A 12880-nucleotide genomic window follows, 5' to 3' on the forward strand; every position below is an offset into this window, starting at 1 on the left:
ATCCGATCTCTCCTCTGAGACTCTCAATGTTTCCCTTGAAGCCTCTCTTGGAAAAGGAAAAGAATCACTCAATTCTCTCTCACCTTCACCTCTTTCAGGATTTCTTCCCCTTCTCACCGGTTCAGTTTCTGCATCATCACTGGAATCTGACTCTTCAACATACTCCTTACCAGTCCCATCCTTTGGATTTGGAACTCTCAGAGTATGACTCGCATGCACCCAGTTTTTCACACCGGCACACTTTACTGCAGTTGTCGTAGTCAGAATGACTTGTCTCGGCCTTCCCCACCTTGGAACCAAGCAATTTCTTCTCCTGTGCACTTTAATCCTCACCCAGTCCCCTGGACTCAGATAATGAGCTTGCTTCTTCTCAAGTGTGGTAGCGTCTCCTCCAACCTGGTGAAACACAGAATGAACTGCGTCAGCCAGGCCTTTACAGTAATCCAAAATCATGTCATCAGTAATTCTCATCAACTTGTTGACAGGCACAAATGCATGTCTCATCGCACGTCCCATTAAGATTTCGTGCGGACTCAACCCTGTGGTTCTATCTGGAGTAGACCTAATAGTCATCAGCACTAGAGGCAAGACATCAGGCCATTTCATTCCAGTGGCTAAACACATCTTACCAATTCGGTTTTTTATTGTGCCATTCATCTGTTCCACAACGCCAGAAGCCTCTGGTCTGTATGCACAATGTAGCTTCTGCTGTATGCTCAATGCTTCACAAATTAAACCCATGAGCTCATTATAGAAGTGTCCACCTCTATCAGACTCAATGGTCACTGGGAACCCGTACCTAGGAATCAACTCTCTCAACAGTAACTTTGCAACTGTTATTCCATCATTTCTCCTAGTCGGATAGGCCTCCACCCATCTTGAGAACAAACAGACTACCACTAGAACATACCTCAATTTGTTCACTTGGGGCATTTCAATGAAATCTATTTGCATTCTGGTAAAAGGACCTCCTTCTCTGCCTATTGTTCCTAGACTCACCACTGTCTTTTTTCCAGTATTGAACTGCTGACAAATCAAACATCTCTGACAGATGCTCTCTGCAATTAACCTGAACTTTGCATTGTACCAGGTTTGCTTAAAAGACCTAATCATTGCGTCCCTTCCCAAATGTCCCTGGCCATGATACATTCTTGCCATTGTCGACAACATTGAGTTAGGCATGACTGGTCTACCATCTCTGTAGATCCAAACATGATCTGTTTCTCTTGGGGCACAACCTGCCTTGATCCAATAGCAAATAAAAGTAACAAATAAATGCCGAATATCCGTTGAGCCGCTGAGCAGAGCGAGCAGGAAAGGAAGTCTTTAGATACATTGAGAAAATCTCTGCTCAGAAAAAAATCACAAAAATAAAAAGACGGAAGAAGGAAACTCGAGTTTACAAATGTTTCTTTCGGCTTAGCAGAGCCACCGCAGCATTGTCATTGTTCATTGTGACTTTATCCTTGTCCAAGGGCAGTTGGAAGCACGCCCAGAGCTGCTGTCCTCACGGAAACTTTTAATTCAGGCAGAAGCTGTGGTCAGGTGACTCTCGACCATGTTCAGCACGGCCTCTCATCAAAATTCGATCACTCGAGCGCAGACTGTAAATGGCAGCCATCTTGTTTTAGGCCAAAACGGACCATCTTAATTAAAAGAGACAAAACAACGTTACCACATCATAATGATTGTACAGTGTTAAACCCCTCTAATACCCTTATGTGTATGTACTTATCTAGCCCTCTGCAACGCATTAAAGCATTAGTACACGTTATTTTAAACGTACAAAACACAAAATAAATAGCTTTTGTGAATAAACCGCACACTATTATTAAGCAACATAAATGCATCCCACGTGTAGTTTCTCTCATTAGTAAATATTGATTAATCAAACAAAACAAACTATTAATTAGTAATTACAAATTAGTAATTTTAAATCACAACATATAGACAAAACTGGAGCTTAAACTCGATACATTTTCAACAGAAAACTCTGCTCCAGCACACCAAACAAAGTACATTTCAGTCGGTTTGTGCTTTCTTTATTCTCATCCTTTATTTCAATATCCACAAATGACCATAAAAGCAGCCAACGCATTTCGTTCTTATAAGGCACAAGCCTGTTAGAACTTCTTCAGGGCTGCAACAAATAACATAAAACCTACATCAGACCAACCATAAAAACATCAATATCTCATTACCAAGACACTATTACAACATTGACTAATCAAATTATATTATGTCATCAAATGTCAAATTGTTGTACATGACTTGTAAAATATATGACAACCATTATAGACCAAGACAAAACTGCACAAAAACATATTTTCAATTCAACATTTCCAAAAATATACAAACGAAGCAAATCAAAGCTCCTGTGGCCAGTGGCACCAAAGGGTGACAGGTGCTGGAGATTTGTGCACGAACAACAACTCTAAATTGACAGCAGTGTAAGGATGAGGTGCTAACCTGGAGATCCGTCACCCCCTTTTTTTTTGCTGAGAGTAAGATAAAGGGTGACTTTTGTGTGCATTCAAGAGGCATGAGGAGGATTCAAGACTAAAGGACCTTTGCGACCATCACGCTGACACTCAATAGTGCTGGCAAGGGACTTCTGAGGAATAGTTTGAGCACCAGCACTCATTCTTTTACAAATTAAGCACATAAAAGCATGCAGTTCGTCCAATCAAAGCACAGCAAAGGACTGTAATGCTCCTGGGTGGAACAAACACAAGAATAAGGAGGAAAGCCTTCAAAGAACAGCAGGGATCCAAAATAAACGAAAATGCCATTCAATCAGAGACAGCTAAAGCCGGCTATGGCAAGAATTTAAATGGAGCCAGGGATTTGGACCTTGGCAATAGGTCAAGGGAGGTTCCTATCCCGCAAGCTAGAAGTAAGGTCGAGTCTTTCTGTGCAGCAGTGGGACTGAAAACCCAGCTTAGACAAAATGGAAAGAGCCCTAGTCAGTTGTTCTGCAAAGTGCCCAGTCTGATATAATTCTGTTGCTGTTATCGATTATTACCTAATCTGTGCTGATTTTTTTGTGCTCTATGACACAATTAACTTGTTATTTTCCAGCTCACACACACTGAAATTACTGTGCTATTGTGTACATTAGTGGCCACTCTGGATAGGCTGTGGTTTTCTTTCCCTTTAGTGAACGCATTGTTTGTAGTGTTCACAATGTCTTGTTGTATAATATAATGCACAGATTTGCCGTTTCTTTATCCAGTTTGAACTATTCACTGATTGTGCTGTTGTTTCCCACAGTGGACACGCTGAGATGATTGTGTTGTGCTTTCCACAGTGCACACACTGAGATGATTGTGTTGTTCCCCACAGTGTACACGCTGAGATGATTGTGTTCTTGTTTCCCACAGAGCACAAATTGAGATAATTGTGTAGTTGTTTTCCACAGTGCACATGCTGAGATGATTGTGTAGTTGTTTTCCACAGCGCACATGCTGAGATGATTGTGTTCTTGTTTGACAGACATGGGATTGACATCATCAAAGATATGAGGCATCTTCTAACCGGTGTCACAGACTTAGACTTTACTAATGCAGGACAACCCTCGCATCTGCTGGTCCATGGGCTACTGGCTTTCCCTTTTAAACTTAATAATTCTCATCAGACAATTCTGGCTGCGGCACACTATGGTAAAGGGCGGGTTGTTGTGGCAACCCATGAGAACCACCTAAGCGCAGCCTGTCTTAAGACCTTCCTCCTTAATGCAGTGTCTTGGCTGGATGCAGGGAGGAGGGGGAAGATTGGCATGGTGATGAGCCTGACGAGACTCCAAGATCTTCTCAAAGCGAACAATGTGGCAAGTGACTATTCTGACCTGATCCCAACTCTTAGCGTCTACTGCTGCCAGTCGCACAGTGATAGTGAGGCGCAGAAAATCCAAGATTTTGTGGCTGAAGGAGGAGGCTTGCTCATTGGAGGCCAGGCCTGGTCGTGGGCCAGCGACCATCAAGGCTAAGATGATGTAGCAAAATATCCTGGCAATAAAATACTGAATACATTTGGAATCTCCAATCTGGGTCAGGCCTGCAGTGTGAAACCACCTCACACAACCATGAAGCCTGAAGAAGTGACACAGGTGTACCACTTCCGTAGAGCTCTTTTCAAGTTCCTGCAGGAGAGCAGTGGGAAGGTCGATTCAAAGCCATCTCCAGGATCTCAAATAAAGAAACTGGGGAAAGACTGTGCTAAAATGTTGAAGCTCTCCGCAAAAGGCTCTGCAGCGGTCCACTCTATTCACCAAATGTTGAAGGATCTGCTGCACCGCACTGGAGTTCCTGAAGTGAGCGAAACAAATTCGATTGAAGCCAGTTCCAAAATGTACCCGCAATTTTGTACGGCAACATCTCTCTATGAACTTTACCCTGAGTTGTTTAAAGACTACCAGCACCCTAAGTTGTCCGACTTATCTGACGTCACTGTGTCCATTGATGCCAACAATAAAGGTATGGTTAAATTTAGATGTGCACTTGCTAAATATTTGGGCTCAATGTGGTTGATTAGGAGGAAAGCTCTTCTCCCTCATCATGGAGTATTGCCGAGTTCGCCTTAAGGCCATTTTATCAGTATTGTAATTCTACCGGTGTATCTGCTGATTGTTACATTTCTCTGTCGATATCATGGCTTCTTCATATATTTTATGATTTTACTGGGTTTTATATATTGTGTATCACCTAAGAATAAGCTGATTGTGCTTCTTGTTGCTTTTATGCACCTTTGCACTTAAATATTTTTGTAAATTGTTATCGCTTTGTGTTGAAATAATGTTATTTTGAACTGAACTGATTGTTGATGCATCAAGAAGGCCCAGTAGCTCTCTTGTCCCTTTGGAGCCCGCAGTTCAGGTGGTCCCTTCTGCTGGTGTGGCAGGATATAAGAAGAGGGCGGATACCTGCAGTCAATCTAAACGGCCCAGAGTAACCCCCAGTAGGACGAAGGAGTGGACATGAAAGAGAAAGACTCTTTGGAAGCCTTACTGGGAGTCCTGTAAAATAAATGTTGTTGAAAGTAAATTTCAACTAATTTTTGCTCACGTGGTTGCAATAGAGACCATGTTAGCTATTGGTAAAATCTTCGTAACATCTCCTGTAGTTCCGCTGGTCTTCCCTCCCCAAGTGGCTACCTCTTCCTCTGTGCCTTCTACTATTAGAGGTGGGGCCCAGGGTGCAAGGAGAGAAAGTTTTAATGGTGAGACTCTCGTTTTACAACCCTCTCCTTCATCAACCATTGCATCAAAGGATAATTCATCCACTCGCCAATGCCTGGAGGGAAATGTTGACTCTGTTGCAGAGGGCCTAGGAAGACACATATCCGCTGGTGCACAGTTCTTAACTCCAGTGGCAGCTCCTCAGCTATGGCGGAGGAGCATTGCCCCACTGTTTTTAAGCAGTGCAAATAAAGGAAACATAAAATGATAACAACTTTGAGTTATTATCATTTTATGTTTCTGTGCTGCTTTGCGGATCGGGTGGGGCGAGGCTGCTCTGCTTTCATCTTTGTGGGCCACCTTCAGCAGTGGCCAATGGGGTCCAATATTGCATGCATTCAGCTGGTCTTCACATGGAAAACTCTCATCAAGGTACATTGCTAAATGGAATCTTGAACGCATTTATTCTGGTCTGGTCCCTTGATGAGCTCTATGCCCGAAGGGTTATTTTTGCATCCCACATTCACCGGGAGGGGAAGTGGTACAATAATTGATTTTATTTTTGTTTCAGCTCCCATCTTTCTCATTATCAGAGATATCACAGTTCTGAAGAGCCCTTTCAGTGACCACAATCCTGTTTGTCTATCCTTATGTTGAACCCAGGCGGTGTGTAAGAGTCCACTAGTGGTTAAGCTCCTGCCAGATAACCAGCCAGGGTACAATAATTAGGTGGTCACAAGTAATCCTTGAAAGTTGTGACCAGTCCCTTTACTTAAGATGTTTACAACCTGGCTGATTAGTAACTGGGATCACAGAGTGATCTTGGGGGCCTTTGATTCTATCTCCCATACTGTCTCCTCACTCTTGGATGTCCGGTGCCCAAACAGCGTTTCATGGCACCCAAATGGTTTGATTTCGGGTTTCCCCAAGCGCTGAGGCATTTATACCTTGCCTTGCATAGTAAACCCAGGGGTTTTGCCTGCATTAAGACTTGTTGTAAAACTTACAAGGTAGAAACTGCGAGACACAGGAACGCTTTAAGAGATATAGCGCTGGACAATTGTCTTGAGGCAAGCATGTTGACATGCAGTGCCAAATTGTGTAGCATCATGAACAATCTCCTATTTGCCCCAGATGACACAGCCAAACTCCCCTCACACAAGACAGCTGGGTTTCCCATTTTGATGGAGTAAACAGTAGTGTCCCCCCTCTAATGATGACAAAGGAGGATGCTTGATAGAAGGTACATCCAAGTTGTTGTTGTTCACACTAGATGAGGCCAAGAAGGGCAGACCAGGTTTATCTAAGAACCAGGCCCCGGACCGGACTTGGGTCTGGTGGCTTAGTGGACTAATGAGTCCACTTTAGGGGCCTGTGTACGACTTCATCGTCACAGGTTCAAATCCCGGTGAGCCCACTCAGGCTATCATCTTTGTGAGGTCGATAAAATGAGTACTATTGACATGAGTAACAATAAATTAATCAATGCCAAGGTACTCTTGGGTGAACTTGTGCTTTACAAACACACGTTATGTTTATGTTAGTGCCAGACAGTATACCACCAGACCTATACATTATGATATAGAGGTCTGGACTCCAGTCTTGACACAAACTCTGAATGCTGTAGTTTTGGAGAGTACCCCGCAATCATGGGCTACTTCTGTTATTGTTCCTGTTTTTAAAAAGGGAGACAAGGATAACCCCCAATGCTGCAGGCCTATATCCCTGATAGACAAGTGGTACAGGTGTTGGGGCGTGCCCTACAGGACTGGTTAGTATTGTAGGCTGAGGAATATTATATCTTATCCTGTGTGCAGCACGACTTTTGTCAGGGGGGTCCACAGTGGACCAATGTTTAAACGGGTACTTGGTCTTAAGTAAACATACGGTTGGTCACACAGGTTCCATCTATTTAGCCTTTATGGATCCCACCTCAGCCTTTGACCAGGTCAACAGAGACAAGTTGTGGGAGGTTAATGATATCCAAAGGGGTGGATTGAGATATAGTATATTTTCCAAGAGCTCTCACTGCTAAGACCTTGGCCTCGGTGCATCATTCAAATAACCTGGATCACACCCATTGTTTTAATATTGGCAGAGGAGTGAGACGGGGATGCATTCTGGCCTCATTTTTATTTAGCCGATATTTCAACAAGCTATAACGGGCACTGATAGATACCCAAGCGGTTTGTCCACGAGTTGGGTCTCAACCTGTACCGGTATCACTCTATGCAGATGAAGCAGTTTTAATGGCCAAATCGGCACGGGGTATGCTGGCCCTGCTGGACTCCTTTGCAGCTTTTATGGATAGCTTGGATTTGTGGGTTAATGGCAACAAATCCTATCTGATGATCTTGGGCCCTAGTTCTACCAAAACAAAATCCTTTCAGCTTGGGACACACATATTACCCATAGCTAGGGCTTTCTCTTACCTGGGAATATTATTTGATTCATCCTCAAGCTTGTAAATGGGGAAAAAGACGATTTTAGAAGGTCAAACCGAGCAAGGTTTACCTTTGCATCCATATTGGGAAGAAGACCCATTAGGGGATTAATACAGGTATATTAGGCCAAATGCATTTGAAAGATAGTTTATGGGAGTGAGATTTGGTATTACAAAGACACCTACTGTGTGTCCCCAAAAGTGTCTCAACTAGCGCTGCAGATGTGGAGTTGGGAGTTGGTTACATAACAGATATAATGCTCCGTCCTCTTCTTCTCTGGATAGATATTGGTCTAGGGAGGAAACCAAGCTGAATAAGAAGATATTGAAAGGTTGTCTTGCCCTTGACCACTCCCTGCACATTCCTTTGCTCAAGTATATCAAGAGGCCCTGCAAAGTCTAGGCAGGGTCGATATATTTTACACCCCTGACACCATAGTGAAATCTGATCGCATTTGGACAAGAGACAATTTCATGAGGGTTATGATTGTTGTCAGAGCAGAAACTGCCCTTCAACCGCCCTGGGTGTGTGGCTGTTTCCTGCTGAAAACTGTTCAGACAATGAAACCCTATCTTTCATTTGTAATTGTAGGCTGGATCTTTTGCACTATTTGTTGGCTTTCCCACGGGGTAAGTACGATGCACACTCGCTGGAAGACTGAGGCTGCGACAATGTGTCTCTGCAGGACACCATGCACTTTACTATGTTTTGTATTTGTAAGCTGTATTTAAGCTGTACTAAGTAAGGCTTATTTAATCCCTTTGCGGAAATGGGCTCAGTTCACTCAAGTGCATCCAGATCTCTTGTTTTTACAATTGTTGCCTGTCAATATTATTTTTAATACAGCCTGTTGTTAAAATCTGCCAGTAGACTCAAAAACAGTAGAGACTTATGAATGTTTGTGTCTGAATCTGAGCGGATGTTTTTAATGTATTTTCATTTTAATGTGTTATGTGCTTTAATTGTGGTTTTTATGGATTTTTGCATTATATTGCTTTTATAGTTTGTGCGAACACCAAATAAAGTTTTGCTGACTGATTGACTGAGTGTAAGGAAAATTGCATCCGAGGCTCAGAGATGGACATGTGTTAGACTAAGTTAACACGCACAGATAAACATGCAGTAGCAGGCGACAACCACAAGAGAACAGATATGTGTTTAAGTTCTTCTTCAATACCTCCCTTGTGCACTGTTTTATGACCCAACTAAGACAGCTCAATGTTCATTATTGAAAACACTTCTTGCCCATCCCCATCTTCTCTGCTTCTCAAAGTATCATCCTGAAGCTCTCTATCACTCTCATAAGTTTTGTCTTTGTCATAGGCTGCTATAGGGTGGATGGAGGGGTACCCATGCCTCAGTTAACCATGGAGATGGAGGCAATACAGATGTGGATGAGAGGGTCCATTAACAAGGCAAATAATAAAACAACTTTGAGTATTTTCACAACACACACTTCAAAAATGCTTTTCAATTATCACCAGATGTCCCACCATGCAAAACTATTATCAGTTGTATGCAAGTCTTTAACCCTATTATGTATAGTTTCAGTTTGCCTGTAGAGCTCCACAGTAACATCAGGGATATAAGTGCAACACTCATCTCCAATAATATCACATATGCCACCATTAGTGACAGTACAAAAATCAGAATCACGCTATTCAGAGTCACCTCTACAATACTTTATCAACTCAGAAATTCTCATTTATAGAGATACCCATGCCATGTCTGTGAAATGTATTCTCCTTTCTCCCATGCAAGATGGGAGGGTAAATGTGAAATATCTGATAAAGTCACACAATATATGTAGGCCCGTTCCAGTCGCTGTAATCTTCGCATCACGAGCCTACCGGAAACGACGCAAACGGGCAACATGGAGCACTTTGTGGAGAAGTTATTGGTGAGCCTTCTGGGGGCAGAGGTATTCTCTAATATGTTTGTTGTAGAGAGGGCACACCGCTCCTTGGGGCCCCGTCCGGCGCCGGGAGCACAGCCGCACCCAATCATAGTGAAACTGTTGAATTACCAGGACAGAGACACAGCATTGCAAACAGTGAGGGAAAAAGGGGTGTTGCAATATGAAGGGTCGAATATATCGCTTTCCCCGGACTTCACAGCGCGAGTGCAGGAGGCACGAAGGCAATTTGCACCCTTGAAAAAGCAGATGCGCGACTTAGGCCTGGACTACGCCATGTTGTACCCAGCCAAGCTGAGGGTGAATAGACAGGGACACTCACATATATCCAAATGCTCTGCAGAAGGCGCTGAAAGACTGGTCCAAAGAACAAAGACGGAGTCAGGAACGACACGACCCTGAGGCGGCAACTGGAGGTTCGCTGGAAGAGCAGGACTGAGCTTTATCTACTCACAACTAGCGGATAAGTACAGTGGGGCTGGAAAGGTGGAAGGGGCGGGATACAGGGGGCAGTGCTGGAACAATGCGAACAGAGGTGGAGAGAATGTGATCATGTGGTCCTTACTATAACAATGACTGATCTGTAGAGGTTAGCGGCAGGAGAGTGCACTATGATGCTGAATGTTCAAGGATTTTGCATCTGCTGCAGTGCAGTCTACGGGAGCTGCGCTTTAGGTTACAGGGCACCAGTAAAGGTCGCGGGTGGGATCGCTGTTCAGGGCCCAAACAAGAACCACTCCAGTCAGGGCTGGGGAGTTACACGCCAAAGATAACCCCTGCTCACCCCCTTGGTAGCTTGGCACGAGCAGTCAGGCTTATCTCTGAGGCGATGTATAAAGCGTTTGCGCGCGCACCCAGCAACAACACCCAAGGCCCACCACAAAGGAAACTCCACACAAGGTATTCTATAAAAATAACCTTTGTATTATACACAACACATTAGATAAAAGCACACACTTTACAATGTGCCAACCGGCACGGGCAGAATTTACAAGGGATTATATATACAGGGGACAGGGCCACATGGACCACTGTCAAGAATTAGCACTTTTAGATATTTAGCACTTAGCACCAAATATAAAATTACTGTAGCACAAAAAATAACATATATAGCACACAACCAGTAACTACTGGCAACAAGAAAGTACCACCTACGCAACCCTAACCACCTTAGGAGACTATCACGCAGGGACTGAGAACCTCCCTAGTACCACCGGTACCAGGGGAACACAACCACCTAAGTATCACAATACCTGTAGGGGAAAACACACATTACACATAATGCATAAAACATTCAAAGGTGTAGAACATGGCACATGACGCATAAACTCATTCAGAGGTGCCGGGCAGGTAAACACATGATGCATAAAACATTCAGCGGTGCTCTGAAAAAAAACACATGATGCAGAAACTACATTCAGCGGTGTCATAAAAGGAAACACATGATGCATCAACAATACATTCAGAGGTGCAGGTAGGAACATTAGCGAGAACTCTCATGAGCCACCACCTGTGGCAGTCCCTAGGCCAACTGGCCTTGTCAGGGCTAAGACGCCCTGTGTTCAAGTCAGGGTGCGCCAGCTGCGCAAAGCAAATCGTAATTATCCCCACCTAAACGTTGCAGCTGCCCACTAAGTGCTGGGCAGCTGTAGGAAGGAGCGTGGGCACCACTGTGCCCTTTCAAACACAAATCTGTCGCTCTCGTGGGGAGCCTCTCTGGGCTCTGCCAAAAGAATGTCCCCTAGAGCCTCAACCGGCTCTGCACAACCAATGCGCCCCCAACGTTGGAGCGGCCCTCTGGCAAGCGGGGCCGCTCAAGTACCGGCAGGGATAGGTGGGGGCCCCCTCTCTGGGACCCTCGAAACTCAAGTTACCCCCGTCGTTGGAGCCTCACGGGGCTCGTGAGCACGGCTCCCCGCACCCCCAGCACATGCGCAGAGTCCCCCAGCCCTTCTAGACACTCACCGGGCTGCTGGGGGGACTCCCGCGTCGTCTCCGCTCTCCGGCTGTGGGAACGTCGAGGCTTCTAGTAACGCGGAGGGGCAGGCACCGACAATGTGCCTCGCGCCCCCTCCGCACCAGCTGTATCCGCGCTCCTTCCCTCAGTCCAGCGCGGGGTAGGCTCCCGCCTGGATCTTCGCTGTACAGGAGCGCGGGGTAGGCTCCCGTCCGCTTCCTGATTTCAGAACGAGGCTTCCGTCCCGCGGCACGCCCCCAGGGGACGCCTGACTTCCTGTCTTCCCCGGGGCCGCGGCGGTGATTTCTCGGCAAGAAGAGCGCAATGTACGGCGGGGTGGGCACCAGCCGTAAGAGTAATTCAATAAGCGGGGTAGGCACCCGCCAACGAACGCCACCACAATGTCCCTGGCAGGGTGGGCACCTGCCAGGGGACTTCAGGATCGCCAAAGCACGGGACAAATGCTGGGTGGGCACCGGCTTGTAGAATTAAAGCGCTCACAGCGCTATAAAGCCAAACAGCGCGCCCAGCGCTATAAAGTCCAGAAAGCGCTCCCAGGCGCTACAAGCAGAAAGGTCCAGTCATAAAGTCTTTCCAGAGCAGGGGGGCAAAGGCTGGGCCCAGAGCCAGCACACAGGGCCCTCCAGCAGGGAGGCAGTCCCCAGTGGCGGTCTCTCCTGGCGCCCAGCAGCAGCAGGCCCCCTCCAGATGATCCTGCAAGAGAACACCCAATGTAAGGGGACACAGCCCCTTTTTATACAGTAAATCCTTTGTCTGCAAGGTGCAGGGAAGGGGCGAACCAGTTACATCTGGTTCCTGAGCACTTTGTTTTGCTCAGCCCCTCTCCCTATTCACTGGCAGGGCTAGGGTCATCAGACGGACCACAGGGCAGCAGTGTGTGGGGAAAGCCCTGTCCCATTCAGGACCCAGGTGTACTCCTCCCCAGCCATCAGTATGCTAAACTCCCATTCACCACTGGGTGACTCCTCCTGTCCCTGGGGATTTCCCTAGTCCGTCACATGTCCTCCACCAGCCAATCGCCAGACAAGCCACACATTTCATACTGCACACTGAAGTGTCCACTTCTAGAAGTGGCACTTCCACACTAGGTACATGCACGCCGCACACATCATCGCGCAGCATTTCACCACACGAGTCCGCACATACCAAACTCGGGCCTGCACACCCCACGCATCAGGAACTACCAGGACACATACATTCCCTCATGCATTCCTATGGGAGTGCAGGCCAACCTCACAACACGCACGCACTTTACCCTGGGACACAGCGGTAAAGTGCGCAGAAACCAACAATCATTACACCAAGTCACCCATAAAATGCAAAAAGTCTCGGGGGTGAACCTGCCAGAAGGGCCGGGTCCAACACTC

At 45.9% G+C, this 12880-nt stretch overlaps 1 pseudogene across 1 annotated transcript in view; it reads left to right on the forward strand.

Moving 5' to 3' along the window:
- Positions 1–12880, forward strand: part of LOC146808481 (TRPM8 channel-associated factor homolog) — a 213366-nt pseudogene that overhangs the window by 143111 nt on the left and 57375 nt on the right. The window contains exon 3 of the transcript XR_014967571.1: positions 3496–4475. The product of XR_014967571.1 is annotated as a TRPM8 channel-associated factor homolog (transcript). The remainder of the gene's footprint in view (positions 1–3495; positions 4476–12880) is intronic.

The sequence above is a fragment of the Triturus cristatus genome, chromosome 8 (genome assembly GCF_964204655.1).
Source record: "Triturus cristatus chromosome 8, aTriCri1.1, whole genome shotgun sequence".
NCBI lineage: Eukaryota > Metazoa > Chordata > Amphibia > Caudata > Salamandridae > Triturus > Triturus cristatus.